Source organism: Schistocerca gregaria, chromosome 8 (assembly GCF_023897955.1).
Source record: "Schistocerca gregaria isolate iqSchGreg1 chromosome 8, iqSchGreg1.2, whole genome shotgun sequence".
Taxonomy (NCBI): domain Eukaryota; kingdom Metazoa; phylum Arthropoda; class Insecta; order Orthoptera; family Acrididae; genus Schistocerca; species Schistocerca gregaria.
The window spans coordinates 307926591-307949236 of NC_064927.1; positions in this window are offsets into that span (position 1 = coordinate 307926591).

Sequence of the window (22646 nt, forward strand, 5' to 3'; positions counted from 1 at the left end):
ATTTCCTTAAGCCTTTGATACCAAATTAAGTTATTAGTTATGTCCTCCCATCATTTTCTGGTACACTTTTCGAATTTCATATACTTTTCAGCGCCATTTCTGGCACATTATTATTTGTCACCCACCCCCTTCAACTACTGTACTGCATTTTACGTAAAAATTATACAAATTAACCTAATGCTCTGCACTTAACCTGCTGTTCTGCTCCATGTCACCCAGTCATGCACACCGTGCCCTTAGCTATTGTACCGCTAACATCATGTTGATTTTTATGCAAATTAATTAATTACTTATTATGCGGTAGTTTCTTTCAATTTTCAGCATCCCAATGGTAGGTGAAATAGATGGAATATATCGCTAGTAAAAAACACATCTCACCACTCGACGCCCGACGCCGACGCCGAAGCTGCCGATTCCCCACATCCCCGCCCCCTCCCCCCCCTCCCCCCCCCCCCCCCCCCCCCCCCCCGGAGTCGGGATACACCGGCGCAACCTGTGAAGTGAGGTCCCACAACGATGAAGCGGCAGCATCTCTTTAATACTTGACACATGAGAAATTCCTGTCGAAATATGTGTTCACCTAGGCACCGTTGCTGGCACGATGATTCATACCTGTGGTGCAGTTCCTGCGCTGAGACTGATGTCCCAATGCTTCCCAGAATAGCAAAGGGTGCATTGTTCATAGAGGTCCTATTGGGACAGCCTGTTCGTCACTGAATTTACCCAACACAACACACCGACACACACACACACACACACACACACAAATTACCTGTACTGTGATAAAAGGGTCATACTGCTACTCTCTAGACACACTCTCTCTTCCTATTTCTCTCTCTCTCTCTCTCTCTCTCTCTCTCTCTCTCTCTCTCTCCTCACACACACACACACACACACACACAAAATTACCTGCACTGTGATAAAAGGGTCATACTGCTACTCTCTAGACACACTCTCTCTTCCTATCTCTCTCTCTCTCTCTCTCTCTCTCCTCACACACACACACACACACACTATCACTCAATCAGAGTCCGCCAACCCTTTCTCTCGCTACAAGTGAGTGGTGTGAGTACGGGCTTCAATCCCATCATCACAAATGGCCCTTTCATCATCATGAGGCGATAGATCGATTTTAGACTGCAACGCAGTGTACACCTTATGTCCTCTTGATAGAATACCATATGCGGTGGTTGCATTGCAGCACTGCAGCACCGCGAACACCACTGCACAGGCACCGCAAATAGTCTTTGATAGAGATGGCTCTCGATGCCATACGATGCACACTTAGCCTGCCCCTGGGTGGCACGTTCCAATGTGTGATATACATACATTTTTGGGCGTAGACATACAAACTCCACAATCAGCAATCTATTCGTCTCGTCCTTCATAACCTTCTTCTTCTGTGGAATAATAACATAAGGATTATCGGCTGTGTATGAGGACATGTCAAATTCATTACCGTGGCACATAATTACTTCATATAGATCGCAGCAGGTGAATGCTTGTCTGAGCACGCTGGACTGGTGGGTGACAGTCTGACCACTGTGCACAACTCTGTGCCGGTCTGTGAACACTGCCTGTGTCCAGCCGGTTGTGTAATTTTTGCTATTCAACAAAACCGAACTATGATTTTGGGATAATTTTACCTTCAGCTTTCTATGTATCTAGGGTTAACATAATTTATATCTGACAAACTGGGACATTTCCATCAAATTGACTAAAAATGGACGTAATTTGGTGAGGATAAATCGGGAAAAGCGGGCTACTTCACTAAAGCTTACAATAGAGAAAGATTGGAGCAAATTCTGCTTTTAGTTGCTAACGGCTGCAGCTACGTATTTGTTTGATGTGTCGGGCGCTAACAATTATTTTATTTTTGTTGCTTCGTAAATCCACCTTGAGTGATATATTGGACCGGTTTTCTGAGTGGAAGTGAGAGGCTCAGCTAAAGTACTCAGCATAATTCTACACCAGGACATCCATACACTTGTTTACGATCCGGTAAATGGGGGTCTAGCTATATCAAGGCCCCTAAAGATATAGCTAATAAGCAGCATTAATGCCGAAAATAGAAAGGCTCAGGCTTGTTTTGCATGATAAATCCTGGCTTGTGAGAGAAATTACACAAAAGATCCGCAACTCACAACTCAGTACGGCAGACACCTTGACGTTCCTAACTGTTTTAACTTTGATGGTATTGAGTTCCCCATCAAGATCCAGGTCACATCTAAATTTGAGGCACAGAATACCGGCATATCGGTTCATGTTTATGGCCTGGAAAAGAAAAGCAAGTCAGATGAGCAAACAATCATATTGTTGTTGGCCCCCTCCATTTCTCAAAATTTGATAGTGAGTATGAGTTGCATGTAAACATGCTGCGCTTCTCTGAAGGTGATAATTACCATTATGTTGGGATCAAAGACATGTCCTGACTCCTATTCTCTCAACTGAATAACGACAGGTCTGAAAAGCATATCTGCTTAAGGTGCCTCAATTATTTCTCCTCAGACAAGTTATTAGCAGCGCATCTAGTAGGTTGTTCTTCTAAGGGCCCGGTACGTGTTATTATGCCTACTGACGACAACAAATTCATAAAGTTTAAGAATACTCAACACCAGGAGCGATGCCCTATTTTTAGTGCATGTTAATATTGAATGCCTCCTCGCTCCTGTGGCCTGCTATGAAAATGACCCTACAGACTCACTTACCACCTTTACAGAGAAGCATGTGCGATGTGCAGCAGTGTACCAAATTGTATCGTCATATGATTCCAGTCTTAACTGCTACAAATCTTCTGTCAGGGATAATCCTGCCATTTGGTTGTTCACTGAGCTCGAAATATTTTCACGGGAGGTTTATAAGCTTTACAATGGCAACGTTCCCATGACCAAATCGAAGAAGAATGAAGATTTGTATAGCAATGCAGTTGATTGTCATATTCGTGGGCTGTCATTAGATAGAAAAGCAGAAACTCCTCGTAGGGACCACTGCCATCCTACGGGGAAGTTCCGTCATGCAGCTCACAACGCATGCAATTTGAAGTACCAGCTACCAAGACACATACTCGTTTTCTTCCAGAATATAAGTGGGTGTGAAGCTCACTTTCTAGTTGAGCACATGGCTGATTTCGGTTTGGAGAAAGATCAGGTCAGTGTCCTACCTGAGAGCCTGGAGAAATACATTTCATTCTCCAAACGAATGGCGCCAAGAATTATGCTCTGCTTCCTTGATACGCTACGTTTTATGCAGGCGCCACTCTAGAAACTCGTTGAAACTCTATCTCAGGGGGATATGCATATCACTCGAGCCGTATTTCCTGACGAGGAAAAGTTGCAACTTGTCACTAGGAAGGGGGTTTTCCCATATGAGTATGCTGACAGTATGGCGAAACTCTACGAAACCAGGCTACCTGACATAACTGCATTCTCCAGAAACCTTACAGGCAATGCCATAGCGGATGCAGAGTATGAGCATGCTGTGGATGTGTGTTGGGAATTCAATGTTTCTACTTTAGGAGAGTATGCATGGCTTTACATGGACACAGACGTGCTTTTTCTTGCAGACGTTTTCGAGAAATTCCAGAGTCTATGCATGACCACATATTCGCAGGGTCCCACCATTTATTACACAGAACCTGGGTTGTCTTGTAAAGCAATGCTCAAGAAAACGAACTACAGCATTGAATTATTGACCAATGCTGACATGCTTCTTTTCTTTGAGTGAGGGATCAGTGGGGGACTGTGCCAATGTGTCCATAGGCATGCGAAGGCAAATAACCTGCAGATGGGTGACAGGTTCAACGCATCCCTTGATTCGAGTTATACGAGGTGATACAATAAAGTAATGAGACTTATTTTCTTTGCCAGATGTTGCGACCCTGAAGGCTTGTGTAGTCACAATATCTTTGACCTAGGTCTTTAAGCTGCTTCTAGTTCAAGTGGCACATCGATGCAACTGCTCAGTCGTCAGTTGTGCTGTAATAAGTTAACATGTGTTTGTGTCTCTCGTCATGGAAATGAAACCACATAATATTGTGCAATAGTACTTCATTTCTTTTTACGTTAAATTGAGTGAAAACGCGACGACAACTTACGGTAAGCTTCAGAAGGCTTTTGGAGAGGAGGTTATGTTAAGAGCTCAAGTTTTTCGTTGGCATAAAATGTTTAGTGAAGGCAGAATGAATGTTGAAAATGAAGACCGCGGTGGACAACCATCAACCTCACAGACGGATATCAACTTGGACATGGTGCATGAACTCGTACGATCTGATCGAAGATTATCCGTGAAAATGATTGCAGAAGAACTGAACATCAATCGAGAAACGGTTCGTCTAATAATAACTGAAGATCTTGGTATGAGAAAGATTTGTGCAAAAATGGTCCCCAAAAACCTCACACTACAACAGCGAGGAACACAGAGAAATGTGGCAGCTGATCTGTTGGAGCAAACGGAAATGAATCCAGAATTGTTAAGCCGTGTCATCACTGGTGATGAAAGTTGTTTTTTTTTTTCAGTACGATCCAGAGACAAAACGCCAAAGTTTGCAGTTGTGCTCAAAGGGATTACACAAACCAAAAAAAGTTCGCATCTCAAAGTCAAAAGTGAAATGCATGCTTGTGTGTTTCTTTGATTCCAAGGGAATTGTTCATAAAGAGTGAGTGCCTCCAGGACAAACAGTTAACCAACCTTACTATAAAGAAATTTTAGAAAGACTTCGTAAAAGAGTTCTTTGTGTCCATGCCAACATTTCTGGTCGGGGCAGACATTTTCAGCTGTCCCCGTCGAGGTGTATCAACAACACCTGTCAGCAGCTGAGGGTTTCTATTAATTATCAAGTCACAATAGTTTTTTAACTGTATGTAGCTCACAGTCCATCGGAATTGTTATTTTAAAAACCTTTGCTATTCTGGACTGTTGAAATTAGATTCTAAGCATGCACAGTCCGTCAGAATTATTGTGTAAGTTTTCTACTGGGGCTGTGGAATGTAGTTGTAGTAATAAAGAAAATATCTCTCCATTAGTTTTTAGCGTAGATTTATAAAATAAAAGTTCCTACCAGTGTTTCTGCTGTAGCATGTAAGTTAGAAGTATTTCTGCATTGGAACAGCAGAGTCAATTTATACCTCAAGAATTATATTGTAAGTGTGAGAACTGAATAAACCAAGAAAAAAATTGTACCTGAAGAACTATATTGTATTTGTGCGAACTCAATAAAACAAGAAAAAATTTATTCACCATATGTCCTTGTTGTTATTTACAAAAAAACTCTATCATCTATTGCATTATGTATGTATATATGTATATAAAGGCTGTGTATGTCACAAATCACTCCAGTTCTGCTGAAGATGAGTGCTATTAAGAAGGTGAATTTTTAGTAATCATAATATTTGATTGTAGTTACACTGGTAACTATGTTCCTGGATCCCAATACTCTTATGAGTCTTGCATGTACTTGATGATCTGTAGACAACATTTGTGGGGTTTAATTGTCAGTGCAATTTAGTGTTATGTGCAAAATAATTCTGCCACTGAAAGTCTAGTCTGCAGAAAATAATGGAGGTCAGTGCTCTCACAGCGGCAGCACCAGCAGTTTGACAGGTAAATTCAGTGACAAAATGACTGTCTCATTAGGATACCTAGGAGCAATGAATCCTTTGCTATTCTGAGAAGCATTTGGACATCTCTCTCGGCGCTGGACCTGCACTGCAGCTATACCGTGATCACACCAGCAACTGTGCCTAGGTGAACACACATTTCGATAGGAATTTCTCAGGTGCCAAGTATGAAAGAGAAGCTGCCACCTCATCCTTGTGGGGCCTGAACTGTCACCAATGCATCGCTTGGCACCTAACGTCTGCATCGCCACTTTGCGGGGACCACCGGTGCATTCCGACTCCTGAAGAGCATGTTTGGAGTCTGCGGCATTGGCGTCGAGTGGTTGTGGGATGTGTTTTTTTTTTAGCGATCTTTTGTTTAAACTATATACCATCGATTTCACCAACCATTGGGAAGCTGCAAATTGAAAGAAACTGCTGCATACATGGGAAGAATATCGAATTAACTAATTTGCATAAATTTTTTAGATCAATGTGGTGTTAGCAGTACAATAGTTAGGGGGAGGGTGTGGATGAGTGGCTGACATGCAGCAGAACAGCAGGTTAAGTGCGGAACATTAGGTTAATTTGTATAATTTTTACGTAAAACGCAGTGCAGTAGTTGAGTGGAGCGGGTTGCAAAGAATAATGTGCCAGAAATGGTGTTCAAAAGCATGGGAAATTCGAAAAGTGTACCAGAAAATGGTGGGAGAACATAACTAATTACTTAATTTGGTATCAATGGCGGTACAATAGCTTAAGGAAATGGTGTGTGACATGGAAAACCACTTAATAGAACAACAAGTTAAGTGCCGACAAAGGACAAAGACACCTAGAGTACAGTGCCAAACATTATTTTATGCAACATGTTTGCCCCATATAATTACTTCTTACAAGACCTACATGTTTCCAAACAGCAGAGAATGATGAGCAAGAGAGCTCCAACACCCATAAACTGATGTTTTTATAAATAAACAATATACCCTTGAATTTCCTGTTATGAGATCCTTCTTCTCCACCACCAGACCGTCATCTTGGATTACGTCACAGAAGGGATAACAGCGGTGTCTGATGGTAGTACTGTGTACTAGGTCAGTTGGAATTGGAGTGAACACACTTGATGGGCGTACTGCCTCTGATTGTTTAAATAAAGACCGAAAATAAAGACTTATGTCCAGTGCAGACCGAGACCTTTTCCAGCCAATTCCTAGGAAAAGGTGGCGGTTGATTGAGTTAGGTTAATGGAGGCAGCCCATGTGCCCTTTTTTCCCACCATTTTCTTAAGTTAGTGGAGGTATCCATGGTATGTTGCACTGTCATGGTGGAATTTGAACTTCCCACAATTTTCTGGGGGAGAGGAGGGGAGGGGGGAGGGTATTTACCAGAGGAGGAGAGGTTAATTAATCGATGGATTTAATTAAGTAGTCAATGAAATTGATAACAGTGAAAGCAGCTATTCCAACAACTCAAACCTGAAAGTGTGCCTGTACAATGAGGGGGAGGGGAGTGGGTGGTTGGGGAACAATAGGTTAAGTACCTGTCAATCAAAATGAGGGATACTTTGAGCAGACCAAAAGTTTAATGACCTGTCAATCAAAGGAGAACAATAGGTTAAGTAAATGTCAATCAAATGAGAATAGGTTTGTCCCTGAGTGCACACCTGCCGCTGATGTAGGCAACCTGCACTAACAGTATATGCTCGTCTCCTTGTTTCCCCTCTACTTGTGTTACGACTCAAGCTGTGCACAACAGGCTGCATGATGCGCAACTTCACTCTCAACGTCCAGGGCGAGGTCCATCTTTGCAACCACTACACCATGCAGCGTTGTACATATGGGCCCAGTAACATGCTGTATGGACCACTCAGTATTGGCATCACAGTCTCTTGACCAATGAGTTTCGTATTTGCCCTCAACCGGACAGTCTCGGGCATGCGTTTGGATACAACCAGGTCAGGCTGAACGCCTTAGACATGCTGTCTGGCGAGTACAGCGAGGTGAAGTTTTCCTGCTGTTTCTGAGTTGCATCATGTGGGCCAACGTACGCCGTTGGTAATCATGAAATGCGCCATAACGGCTTTACAATACGTGAATGCCATCCTCCGACCGATAGCCTAACCATATCTGCAGCATATTGCCGAGGCATTCGTCTTCATGGACTACAATTCGTGCTCCCCGGATAACGACATCGTTCGACTAGAGAGGCCAGCATGTTCTCCAGAGATGAACCCTATCGAACATGCCTGTGATAGACTGAAAAAGGCTGTTTATGGACGACGTGACGCACCAACCACTCTGTCGGATCTACGCCTAATTGCCGTTCAGTAGTGTCAAACAATGCCTTGATGGAATTGTGGAGAGTATCCCGCGATGAATACAGGCATGTATCAATGCAAGACGACATGCTATTGGATATTAGAGGTACCACAAAACAGATCACCACCTCTGAAAGTCCTTCTGTATGGTGGTACAACATGTAATGTGCGGTTTTCATGAGCATTAAAAAGGACGGACATGATGTTTAGTTTATCTCTATCCCAAATTTCTGTACAGGTTCCGGAACTCTCGGAAACGAGGTAATGCAAAAGTCTGTTTCATGGGTGTATGTTTCGCATATTAGGTGTGTTGAAATTCGTGAAGAAAATTTAACGTGACTGTGCCACTGCACTTTTAAACATAACGCCCATCCTCTTTAGGTACAAACAGACTACGGCCACTCTTTAAGCACCGGTGTATGACCTAATAATACATCAAACGTGAACTGACGCAAAACCTTAGTGATGAATCGGAAAAAATAATGTTTAAAAGCATTTATTGAGTGAGAAACACGTGTAATATTCGCTGTGGGTGCTGCACAGTGGAAGCGTGTGGTCTATGGCCAGTGAGATATCTTTTTCGTATATGGAGGACTATTGGGTGGCATGGAGGTCGCTGCCTGTCGCCAAGGCAGTGGGGAAGGCAGACCTGATGTTGGCAGAGCAGAGATTCCTACCCTTGCAAGGCAAACGCATAGCAGTGTCCATAGCGACTGGTGTACAGTGAAGGGCGCCCAACCCCTGCCTTGCATGGGCACTGATGCCTTTGGTGATCCAGCCCGCCATGTGCATCACGCTTCTTTACATTAATACGACTCTAGCATACTGCTATACATAAATCTAGGGTGACAGAGGGTGCAGTGGTATTCGTTATACATAGCAGCAATATAGAACCTTAGCAACCAATGTAAATTGTTTAGAAAATTATTCTAGCACCTCTACAGTGTAACTGTTTTGTAGCAAGAGTGTACTTTGTTTAAAAAATTAATCCTACACCCACACAGTGTACTGAAAATGTGTGACTGGCATAAAAAATGAATCCAGCTAATCCAAACTGTATTTCTTATGTAGAAACACTGTAACTCTTGAAAACATCTCCTACATGTACAAGTGAACTACATCCTCCATATGTCGTAACAAATCTCCCTAGATACCCATCAGGTGTGGCAGAATCACCTTCCTATTATATCTTGTAATAATAAATAGTGGTGACAGGTGCAAGTGTGTGCGAGGACCTGTGTTTGCTTTACCTTCATCTTGATAGTAGATGCCTTAGTTCTGCCATCTTGGGTCTCCTATTTTTGGTGCCACCATCTTCGATTTTGACATCGGTGTGGTCGCTGGATTGGATTTCCCTGTGTACCTGTGACCTTGATAGAGGCCTAAAATCCTTGCTTTACACTGGGCCTTGTGCATCAATTAATTCACATGTGTCTGGAGGCAGTGTGGGTGCTAACTGAAGAAAACTTCACAAGCCAAGCTCACTAAAAAAAGCATTTTATTGCATGATCAGTTTCGACTGAGCTGAGCTGTCATCAACAGATCTTATGCTTTTGAATTTTTACAATATATCATCCATCAGTGTTACAAATTGCTTCACATTGCATGTGGATTTTGGTGATTATCTTTGTACTGTAAAGATGTGAGATATTACTTGCAAAGAATTTCCATGGTTTCACTATCTGTGAATTCATTCGTCATATTCATCATATTCGTTATCTCAAATTATTGATACTGTCCTTTCGTGTAAAGTGATTTTTGGCCATCTACCCACCAGGTGCCCATTGGTTTAAAGTTACCTTACCGTAGTCCCATTTGAGGTATAGATCTCTCCCCTGATCCACTGAATACCTGCATGCAAGTATGATTATGGATTACTTTGCATTTTTTGAATTTATGAAAACTGATTGATTTTCCGCCTCTGGACAGTAATGTGTTATGAGTACATATGCTATTGGAATGGTACCCAAACAGCCAATCCAGGTAATTTTATACGTATAAGTAAAACGGTTATGTACATTTGTGTAAAATTTCTGCCAGTTAACGACGTTTATATTTTTGTGTCCCTGTATGTGTTGCTGGCTGATTCTGGCATCTACTTAGGTGTAACCCTCTGGTATGTCCCAGATACAAGCATCCTATGTGAATGATTCATGGGTATACCTCCCCCCCCCCTCCCATACACGCCCTCCCTCTGGTACCTATTGTGATCCACCAAAGGCAGGCTGTATCTGATTAAGTTTTACCCATGTAGTTTCATCATCTGTATGAGAGCTTACTAATCAAGGGATCAGTTTTATTGTGTGAATTGTCAGATAGTTTTAGAATTTTATTATGTTGGAGTGTATACCACAGGAAGAGTACTTTTAAAACGTTAATTAATAAATCAGTCTTGTGATCAAGAGACTTTGATACGAACAACTATACATAGCATTTCACATCAATTACTCCTTCCAGTCATCTTGAGGGCGCCCAAACGAGAACAGTTTGGCAATACTATATCTAGTATTAAAAGAAAGCTTGGCGTTGTGCGAATTAAAATCGCCGATTGGACTGATTACGACGTTATTTTCCCCCACTGCCTGCATGACCATCGAGTACTCAGTTGATTCTTAACGTCATTTCAATCATACAGTACCATTTCATGAACTTTCTACTTCGCTTCCACGTCGATAAGACGTGTGCGTGCTTTTGCGAAAGTGAAAGGTATCAGCGACATCAAATGTGAAGTGGTGTATCTTTTTTGTTCTAGATATCTGTGTAACTTTGTGGTGCTTGGTCAAACAGAGAAATTGATTAGTTAAAATTTTTTTAAACGCGGCATTAGCCTGACAAGAAATCTGTTTTGTGTGGTAGATGAATGAATATTTTATAGCGCAGAGTGTAGTATGTGCCACTGATGTTATGGACCCAGAGAGTTACGAGATGTCAGCCAAGACTATAGATTCATTTCATTTGTCTGAACTTACCAGTTTCGTCTGTAATTTTTTGTGTCAAATTCCACATATTCTCTGGCTTCATCGTTAATGATAAATGCTGACGATTGCCAATGCAGAACATACCGTCTACTCTCATAATGCCGGCCGCGGTGGTCTCGCGGTTCTAGGCGCTCAGTCCGGAGCCGCGCGACTGCTACGGTCGCAGGTTCGAGTCCTGCCTCGGGCATGGATGTGTGTGATGTCCTTAGGTTAGTTAAGTTTAATTAGTTCTAAGTTCTAGGCGACTGATGACCACAGATGTTAAGTCGCATAGTGCTCAGAGCCATTTTCTCATAATGTCACATGATTTTCTCTTTAGAATAAGCATTCACGCTTCGACCAACTACTGCTTGGCAGTAAAATGAACCTCCGAGGGTCATATGTTGACCCAGTGAGAGGTAGATATGGAACTTCCCGGCAGATAAAAACTGTTGGTCCGACCAGGACTCGAACCTGGGACTTTCGGAAGATAGGAATTTCTGTACTGGCGGAAGTAAAGCTGTGAGATCTGATACAATTCGTGCTTGGCTTGTTCAGTCTGTGGAGCACTTTCCCTTGAAAGCATAGATCCCAGCTACGAGTCTTTGTCTAGAACATAGTTTCAGTCAGACAGGAAGTTTGATATCAGCGCAATGTACACACCGCTGCGGGATGACAAAACATTTTAGAAGTATACATGTTTCACATTCATACAACTGCCCGTCATGTTGTAGCATATCATAAGCCAGGACTGACTCCAGCATCTTCAGTATTCTGGCATCTTATGAATTCTTTGGTAATATATGACTCACAGTAGCTCCATTTCTCACATTTCAAGTGTCATAACCTAAGTGTTATTATTATTTTGACGTCCCAAGGAACTCACAGAGGCCGGCCGGTGTGGACGTGCGGTTCTAGGAGCTTCAGTCTGGAACCGCTCGACCGCTAAGGTCGCAGGTTCGAATCCTGCCTCGGGCGTGGATGTGTGTGATGTCCTTAAGTTAGTTAGGTTTAAGTAGTTCTAAGGCTAGGGGACTGATGACCTCAGATGTTAAGTCCCATTAGTCTATATATAGTAGGGGTCAGTGAAGTGAAATAGAAAGAATATAGAATTTCTGGTCAGAAGAGAATAGGGTAATTTCAACAGCAGCAGAAAATGGTATAATGGGAGTAGGATTTATTATGTGTAGGAAGGTAGGGGAAAGAGTGTGTTCCTGTGAACAGTTCAGTGATAGGGCTGTTCGTCGCAAGCTGAACGTGAAGAGATAGAGAAGGTATATGAGGATACTGAAAGGGTAATACGGTACGTGAAGGGGGATTGGAATGCAGTCGTATGGGAAAGAGCAGAAGAAAACGTTACAGGAGAATCTGGGCTTGCTTGGGACAAGGAACGAGAGAGGACAAAGACTAATTGGATTATGTAATATATTTCAGCTAGTAATAGCTAATGCTCTGTTAAAGAATCACAAGAGTACGAGGCATACTTGGAAGGGGCTGGGTGATGCGGAAAGATTTCGGTTATATTATGTCATGGTCAGACAGAGACTTCGAAATCAGATTATGATACATAAGCCGTGCCCAAGATCGGATATACACTCAGATCCCAATGTAGTAGTGATGAAGATTAGGATGAAGTTTAAGACATATGTCAGGAAGAATAAATATGCAAAGAAGTGGGATCCGGAAGCGCTAAGGAATTACAAGATGCGCTTGAAGTTCTCTAAGGCCATAGATACAGCAATAAAGAATATCCCAGTGGGCAGCACTGTTGAATAAGAATGGACATCACTAAAAAGGGCCATCACAGAAATTGGAAAGAACAATATAGGTACAAGGAACGTAACTGCGAAGGAACCATAGATAGCAGAAGACATAATTCAGCTGATCGATGAAAGAAGAAAGTACAAAAATGTTCCGGGAAACTCAGGAATACAGAAATACAAGTAGCTGAAGAATGAGATAAATAGGAAGTACAGGGAAGCTAAGACGAAATAGCTGCATGAATATTGTGAAGAAATCGAAACACTGCCTCCTGATGACTGGGTGTTGTGTGCTGTCCTTGGGTTAGTTAGGTTTAAGTAGTTCTAAGTTCTAGGGGACTGATGGCCATAGATGTTAAGTCCCATAGTGTTCAGAGCCATTTGAACCAAATCGAAACAGGAATGATCGTCTCAAGGACAGACTCAGTATACAGTAAAGTCAAAACAACCTTCGATGACATTATAGGTAGGGGTTGTCACGTTAAGAATGTAGCAGGATATCCACAGTTAAATGCAGAGGAGAGAGAGCGGATAGAATACACTGGAAATCGCTATGAGGGGGAAGATTTGTCTGATGTAGAAGAAGAAACAGGAGTCGATTTAGAAGAGGTAGGGGATCCAGTATTACAATCAAATATAAAAGAGCTTTGGAAAACTTAAGATAAAGTAGGGCAGAAGGAAAGGATAACATTCTATCAGAATATCTAAAATAATCGGGGGAAGTGGCAACAAAACGAGTATTCAAGTTGATGCGCAGATCGTATGAGTCTGGCCACATACCATCTGCCTTTCGGTAAAATACCATCCACACAGTTCCGAAGACTGCAAGAACTGACAAGTGCGAGCATCATCGCACAATCAGCTTTAACAGCTCATGCATCCAAATGGCTGACAAGAGTAATATATAGGAGAATGGAAAAGAAAATTAGGAATGTGCTAGATGATCATCAGTTTGGCTCTAGAAAAGTAAAGGCACCAGAGAACCAATTCTGATGCTGTAGTTGATAATGGAAGCAAGACGTCAAAAAAATAAAGACACTTTCACAAGATTTGTCGATCTGGATTAATTTAAATTTAAATTGGTGCAAAGTGTTCTAAATTTTGAGGAAAATGAGGTTAAGCTATAGGGAGATACGGTAATATACAATATGTAAAACAGCCAAGAGCGAATAATAAGAGTGGATGACCAAGAACGAAGAGCTCGGATTAAAAAGGGTGTAAGACAGGGATGTAGTCTTTCGTCCATACTGTTCAATCTGTACATCGAAGAAGCAATGGTGGAAATAAAAGAAATGTTCACGTGTGGAACTGATATTCAAGTACAAAGGACATCAATGGTACGATTCGCTGATGACATTGCTATCCTGAGTGAAAGTGAAGTAGAATTACATAATCTTCTCAGTCGAATGAACAATCTGATGAGTACAGGATATGGATTGAGATTAAATCGAAGGAAGACGAAAGTAATGAGGCATAGCAGAAATGAGAACAGCGAGAAACTGAATATCAGGATTGATGATTACGAAGTAGATGAAGTTAAGAAATTCTGCTACCTAGACAACAAAAGAACCAATGACGAACGAAGCAATGAGGATATCAGGAGCAGACTAGCACTAGCAAAAAGGGCATTCCTGGTCAAGAAAAGTCTACTAGTATCAAACATAGGCTTTAATTTGAGGAAGAAATTTCGGAGAATGTACGCTTGGATCACAGCATTGTATGGTAGTGGAACATGCACGGTGGTAAAACGAGAACAGATGAGAAACGAATATGTGGAAAACACTGGCAAGGAGAATGGACGGGATGATAGGAAATCTGTTAAGACATCAGGGAATGACTTCCATGGCATCAGAGGGAACTGTAGAGGGCAAAAACTGTAGAGGAAGGCAGAGATTGGAATACAGCCAGCAAAGAATTGAGGACGTAGGTTGCAAGTGCTACTGGGAGATGAAGAGGTTGGCACAGGAGAGGAATTCGTGGAGGGCCGCATCAAACCGGTCAGAAGACTGATGACCCAAGAAACAAATCACTATTCACTTCATTTTTAAAAGACTGTAGCACAGATTTTCCTCTGTAGATATTCCGACATCTTATTCGTGGTTATCATGGATCCTCGTTACGCACAGCACTTGATTAAAGTCGCACTACAAAAGAAACTCACACATTTAATGTATTTCATCAGTAACAGGCTTTGCGTTACCTTTGTGGTGAAGTCCGCAAAGAGAAAGGCAATTTCATACTTCAGTTTACGTGGATGACACTTTGAGATTTAAATTCAAAGCGTGACATCGAGCGATTAATTGCAAGACCTAGACAATCTCTGGTATGTGCTGCATAATCGAGCTTCTGGATGTCCTACACCGATAACATTCCGTCAGAGAGTCCGTTATTGGAAATTTTCAGCCCATTTGCGGCGGACGATGTGAGGATGGAAAGGAGGACGGGAATTTGCATTCCAGCACCTAAAGTGTAACAAAGAGAAGAAGAATTTAGGTTTAACTATCATACTCAAAGGACGCACATACATATTTACTACATTCTGTATGAACCTCTTCTTGCAGACTTGAAAATACATTCACTAGTCTGTTGTCCTCGGTAACCAAAATAAATAATCTTAGATGATTTATAGTTATTCATAACTAATAGATTATGTAAGTGTCGCACATATAGAATACAGAAAAAAAACTGCTGTATGCATTTTTTCCTTAAGCTATAGTATCTCTGATTGTCGGTAATAATATTACTTCTCATCGAATACAACACTATATGGAGAAAACTGCTTCATCTGGTACACAGACAGCCTTTATTCCACGTCGCAAGTACGTCGAACTCACGTTTACTGTGAAATGCCACGGAAAGTGGAGTAACGAATTCGTCAGTTAATACGAATTTCTTTCCATATGTCCAAGAATAATATGTGGGTCGCATTATCTGCTTCTGAGGTGTTCACCCTCTATCACCACACGATACACAGTTTCGACGACGTACAACAACGATCAGTACACAGTTGATGACAGGGTGATTACAAATTGTGGTGCACTTTGTGTCTTCATGCACTGACACGAAAACTCCAGTGAAACGATCGTTTGGCATTATTGCACGGGTGACCCCGTTCTGGAAAGCATCGTTGCAGCGGAACATGTCCAAAAGAATAATGAACAACTTTTTTACTTTTTCTGAGATTCTTTGCAGTGAACACGTGCATTTTCTGCAACGATCCTCGTCACTCTACAGTGAACGCGGTCATGGTTTGTATTAAAGGTTACCTATACATCAGCGGACGTACTTTTCCTGCGAGGTTTCATACAGACATCTGTTCTGCGGCATTGCACCCAAAATAGAGAAACTGTTTGGGAGCATTTTTTTCTCTAAGGGTAGCTGTGACTGATGAACAAAACAAGTTCATCACTGCAGCCCATTTGCTTAAATTGAAACTAATCTCCTCAAGTTACTGTTAACGTCTCTAGTACAACCGTGTCTATCAGACAGACTGTTAACAGCGCACATTGCCTATATAAATGGCGCCCAAGAAGGAATCATGTATAGGGTTTGGACAAAAATATGGTAACACAAAAAACATAATGCATTACGGTGTAGGAAAACAGCTGGCATTCAAAACAGCTTCCAGTCGTCAAGGAATGGGTAAATACGAATCCTGTATGGTTTTCAGGGGAATATCTTATAGGCCTACCATTCTTCCTGCAAAGTAGTGGCACCTTCAGGTGACATTGATGAAGGTGGATAGCGATCACGATCATGTACCCTCCTCTCCAAAGTGGACCACAGAAGCTCAATAATGCTGATACCTGGTGATTCTTGAGTTTCTCCCGGCGTATTTGATAATCAAAATATCCACGGGTGTACTGCCGGTCTATAGTGTCCAACGGGCACAATATTTCGGCGATCAAACATGTCGCTATCATCAGGTGAACTGACGGACTGAGCTCCTGTGAACGTGCCGGCACGGAGATCCGTACGCTATGGCTGCTCAGGGGGAACTGGGTTCGGTCGCGGCGGCGGCCGATTTAAATACCCTCCGCCCGCGGCGCGCTGCCTCCGCCGTCCGCGCCCCGCGCCACGGTCTCGCGGTGGAACAGATTGCGACGGCGTCTGAGATGACGTCGGTGTGATGGCTCTGTCCGCCGTGGTCGTCACAACTATGCGTTTGCTCGATTTACTCTTGATTAACCCAATCGCTGGTTCCCAAGCCTTGCTAAGATTATAGCCACAGTCACGGTTTATGAGGTCGTCATTGGTGCGAATTTCGATGGCCTCTCTAACAACGCTGTCCCAGTATCTCGACGTCTGTACCAGAATCCTCGTGCGGTCATACTCCATAGCGTGATTTTCCGACAAACAATGTTCAGCGACCGCCGACTTGCTCGGATACATTAATCGAGTGTGCCTCTGGTGTTCACGGCATCGATCCTCGACAGTACGCATCGTCTGACCAATATACGACTTGCCACATTGACACGGAATCTGGTACACGCCAGCCTTCCTCAAACCGAGGTCATCTTTGGCGCTCCCCACGAGTGCACGAGTTTTATTCGGAGGTTGCAGCTCGACTTCCGCCAGAATCAGCCGAGGAAATACGTCGTGAAACTTGTCGTGCGTTGACGAAATCCAAGCCGATGAAGTCAAATATCAGCAGTAAAGAGAGGGCGGCCATTCGTGATCTGAGGGAACGCTCTGAAATTGTTGTCTTACCGGCTGACAAAGGCAATGCTACAGTTGTTGTCTCCCGTAAGGACTACACTGATAAGATGCAGAGCCTGCTAAATGACGATTCCTACCGGAAGATCAGCGTTGACCCTACAAAGAAGGTGGAGAACAAGACGAGGGTTCTTCTCAAGGACGCAGATTTATCGGAGGGTGACGCTAAGAAATTGTTACCCCAAGGTCCGGTACCGCCTAGACTATATGGACTCCCGAAGGTTCACAAAGAGGGGGTACCATTACGCCCCATTGTCAGCAACATCAGGGCACCTACATATTTGTTGGCCAAATACCTGACGGGAATATTAAGTCCTTATGTGGGTAAATGCCCTCATCACATCCGTAATTCCGTGGATTTTGTTAAACGCCTTGATAGCTTCAGGTTGGATGAGTCAGATATCATGGTGAGTTTTGACGTCGTTTCCTTGTTTACGAGAGTACCCCTGCGAGAGTCGCTAGAGTTGATTGGTCAGAGGTTTGACGAGAATACCACTGAAATTTTTAGGCATGTCTTGACTTCCACGTATTTTCTTTTTAATGGAGAATACTACGAACAAACGGAGGGAGTCGCCATGGGTAGCCCACTCTCACCGGTGGTGGCGAATTTGTACATGGAGAACTTCGAGGAGGAAGCCCTGTCGTCATCCGAATGAAAACCTACTTGCTTTTTCCGTTACGTGGACGACACGTTCGTCATCTGGCCACATGGTATGGATAAACTCCTTGACTTCCTTACACATCTAAACTCCATACACCCCAACATCAAATTCACTATGGAGACTGAAAAGGAGGGTAAATTACCTTTCCTTGACGTCTTGGTCAGGAGAAGGGCTGACGGCACCCTAGGTCATGGGGTGTATCGAAAGACAACACACACTGATCTGTATTTGCACGCAGACAGCTGCCACCACCCTTCACAGAGGAATGGGGTAATTAAAACTCTAGTACATAGGGCGCGCACTATCTCTGACACAGAGAGTCTACCCCAGGAATTGGAACATCTGAGAACTGTGTTTCGAAAAAATGGGTACTCAGAGTGGCAGATCCAACGTGCTCTCCGCCCAACCACTGCATCACAACCTGTTGAGATGGATGAAGTCACGAGGGAGGAGGTAGGCACTGCATTTATTCCATACACAGGCGCACTCTGGGGGAAAATCGCCCGCATTCTGAAGAAACGCCGGGTCGGAACTGTGTTTTGTCCTCCGAATAAAACTCGTGCGCTCGTGGGGAGCGCCAAAGATGACCTCGGTTTGAGGAAGGCTGGCGTGTACCAGATTCCGTGTCAATGTGGCAAGTCGTATATTGGTCAGACGATGCGTACTGTCGAGGATCGATGCCGTGAACACCAGAGGCACACTCGATTAATGTATCCGAGCAAGTCGGCGGTCGCTGAACATTGTTTGTCGGAAAATCACGCTATGGAGTATGACCGCACGAGGATTCTGGTACAGACGTCGAGATACTGGGACAGCGTTGTTAGAGAGGCCATCGAAATTCGCACCAATGACGACCTCATAAACCGTGACTGTGGCTATAATCTTAGCAAGGCTTGGGAACCAGCGATTGGGTTAATCAAGAGTAAATCGAGCAAACGCATAGTTGTGACGACCACGGCGGACAGAGCCATCACACCGACGTCATCTCAGACGCCGTCGCAATCTGTTCCACCGCGAGACCGTGGCGCGGGGCGCGGACGGCGGAGGGAGCGCGCCGCGGGCGGAGGGTATTTAAATCGGCCGCCGCCGCGACCGAACCCAGTTCCCCCTGAGCAGCCATAGCGTACGGATCTCCGTGCCGGCACGTTCACAGGAGCTCAGTCCGTCAGTTCACCTGATGATGGCGACATGTTTGATCGCCGAAATATTGTGCCCGTTGGACACTATAGACCGGCAGTACACCCGTGCATATTTTGACTGATACCTGGTGATTGCGGTGGCCAGGGAAGATCATCCTCGTGCTCATAAAACCAATCCTGGGCGGTGCGAGCTGTGTGAATAGGGGCCCTGTCGTCTTGGAACACGGCCCCACTATTGGGATCAAACGTTGTATCATGAGATGAAGCTAATAATCCAAAATGGTCACATAACTATTGGCAGTAATGTGACCTTGGAAGAAAATACCTATGGAACCCATGGAATACCACAATACGGCTGTCCAGATCATCAACGAACCACGGCCATGTTTCCTTTTTGAGACGTAAACTCGGCCAGAAGTTGGAAACAGCGTAAAACAATTACTTCTTCCATTAACCTATAGCCCAGGATTTGCGGCTTCGGTGCAGCGTTTTTCTGTTACGTTCATTTGTATCACTGATGACTGGTTTTTGAATTCTAGCTCGTCCTGCAATTTCCTACTTATGGAGCTTTCTTGGTGTTGTTTGTTGCTGACCGAATTCGCGAGTGAGACGTTTAGTTCTGCTCTGACTTCGGCACCTATTGTCTTTCTATTTCTCGTCGCAATCCACTTCAATGACTGACTATCACTGTCAGTCAACACATACGTCCGTCCGAGTGTTGATTTAGAGGATGGTGTTCTGCGCTTTCCCCGTATGTGATATAAATCTCCGATACGGTGCCTCTTGAAACACCAGACACTTCGACTTCCTTGGTTACGGCAGCAGCCACTATATGAGCGCCAACAGCTCGCCCACGTTCAAATTCTCTTAGCTTCGACGTCACGCACTCACGACCCTTCTGAGCACGAGTGACACGGCAACGTATTGAGGACATTGCGCAGTTGCCGTACGTGGTCAAGTTCAACAGCACAACCTACAGGCTTGGCTGACATCTACATTTACGTTCAGGCATGCACTCCTCGCAGTGTTTCCTTACTTTTGTCCATCCCCTGCAGCTCCATTTTTTTTTTTTCAATCGGAAGGATAGTAGTGACGGATACTCCCAAACAAGTTCCACTGCTAAGCTGTTTTCAATCTTTGATCAACGACCATTGTACATCTTCCAGTAAACGCTGTTTCATATATTCGGTAACAGTGCAGTGGAACACCGAGCTAACTTGCAGCTTTGGTCAAAAGTAATTACAGGTGACGAGGAGATGTGTTGTAAATACAACACAGTTAACCAAACAACTTTCGAAGTAGGTGAAGACTACTTCATCTTCGTGACCAAATAGACGAGGAACGTTTTGTAACAAAAATTTTTTCCCAGTGTACCACATTAAACAGTTTACTTTACAGTGCTAAGATGGTTGCGTGAGGCACTGCAGAAAACTGCCTGGTTTGTGGTAATCAAAGGATGGCTCCTACAGCAAAACAGCCCTTCCGCTCACACGGCGTTGAGCTTCAGGCTGCGTTTGGTAAACAAATCATGAGAGTGGGTTCCCACACATCTTACTCGCCAAATATGACCTTGGTTACTTTTCCCTGTTTCCTACTATGAAAAAAGATCTAAAACTGCTGAATTTTCCGGATATGAAAGAGGTGGAAATTTCGCCAAATATATGGTGATGAAGCAGACTTCCAACAAAACAATACTTGTTTTATTTTTTTGGGCCATATTCATGTAAGTATGCCTAGTCAAACGGAGGGAACCAGATGGTCTGTTAGCACCCGCATAGCGGAATACGAACGGTTTGTTCGATTGGGAGAGCGTAACACAATGTCCGCAGCAAAGTACCATCATCTTTTCGGACAGCATGTAAACTTCCAGGAAACTAAAGAACTTGTGAGGCAGGCGTGGCATCCACACGTAAAATACGATCTGGATCCAGCCTGAGATCGACAGAGGACGGCTACGCGGCCCCAATATCCTGGTTGTCAGCTACTCCGGTACGACACGTTGCGAGTGGTCAGTGGACAATGGCCACTCCTGACGATGTTCCGACTGTCTGTACAAACTGCACAAATGGAACTGACGTCGCATTTCCGCGACTCACAGCACAAGCTAGTCGCCGTTCGCAGCGTGCTGCCAATCATCAGCAACGTTTGTATCCTCGAATAGTCTTCCGTATACCCTCCTACACCGGTCTAGAATTGACATATGTTATTTTATGGCCGATAACAACTTATAAAAATGACTTCGTTGGTCTACTGACACCGGTAGACACATAAAAACAGTCTACGTCATAAGAAAGGTTGGTACAATACGTGTGAAATGGTTTTCTATTATTTTAAGAATGCAATGAGGCGGCAGTAAACCGAGAAGAGGATTCCAATGACATAGAGCACGGGACGGCTTCTCTGCACTCAACCTGTCCAGCTGGCGTTTGCCGGACCATTGATCAACTGATTCAAAAGAAGATATTGTTCTATGAAGATATTGTTCTCGGTGTTAAGGCAGCATCAATTGAGATAAAACACTCCAGATTTCGACTGAATTCACCGCATCAGAAGTTAAGACATTTGGCTCCCCCCTTATATACTTGAGGCAGCAGCGTCCAGAACGTTCAAGACATGGGCTCAATTTATAAGTCGGCAGGTCTTCTGGTCCTCCTACACATTGTAGAAAGACCAATCACGCCATTCAGTAGTCCATTATTGCTTTCGATTCTGCACATATGCAAATTGCCAAATCGGTGATCGAATGCTCCGTACTGCCGTGTAAGGGAAATCATTTAAGTCGGCGATGGACCTTTTTTTTATAATAATTTCGTCTTCCACCTTGGAACTATTGCGGAGGTTTCAGCTGGCAGACATGAGTGTGGTTGGCGAGGGGGGAAATCTGAGGGCTTCCCAGAAATGCGGCGATCCTACACAGTAGCCACACCGGACAAGTTGTGAGCAGAGTGGGGGTGAGGGAGGTTACCGCCAATAGGACAGCCGCCTAAGACGGTCGATCAAGGCTCGCCTTCTGTTGTTAGCGGACTCCCTGGACACCGTTTAACGAGGGTGAATGCTGTTGCCCAAATAGGAGTGTTTCGAGATAAAAGACGGAGAACAGACGCTGCATCGTCTGCTACGGATTTGCCGAAGCGGGTGTCCGTCTCAGAGAGGTGTGCGACACTGTGGCGCCTCACTTAGGTCCTGCAGTCAGCATAGTCCGTCGGTGTGCCACACCCGAGAGGTTCCCGCACAGACACCGCGCGGATGCTGTGATTGAAAGGTTGGCCCTTATGTCAGCTGCCGTACAGATTGTCAGGAAGGACTGTCATTGGCAGTTACAGTGACGTAATGTCGTAGTGGAAGATTTCGCGTCTTTGTTTAATAGCCATGATTGGCGAAAAAGTTGTTGTTGGGCCGCGGTTTGTTGGTCACTAGCGCAGTGGAGCAGAAGCTCTGGCAGAACCGTGGCGAAGGGGACACAAGAGAGCCGTCCTGACGGTCGCAAGAGTCGGTCTTTAACTG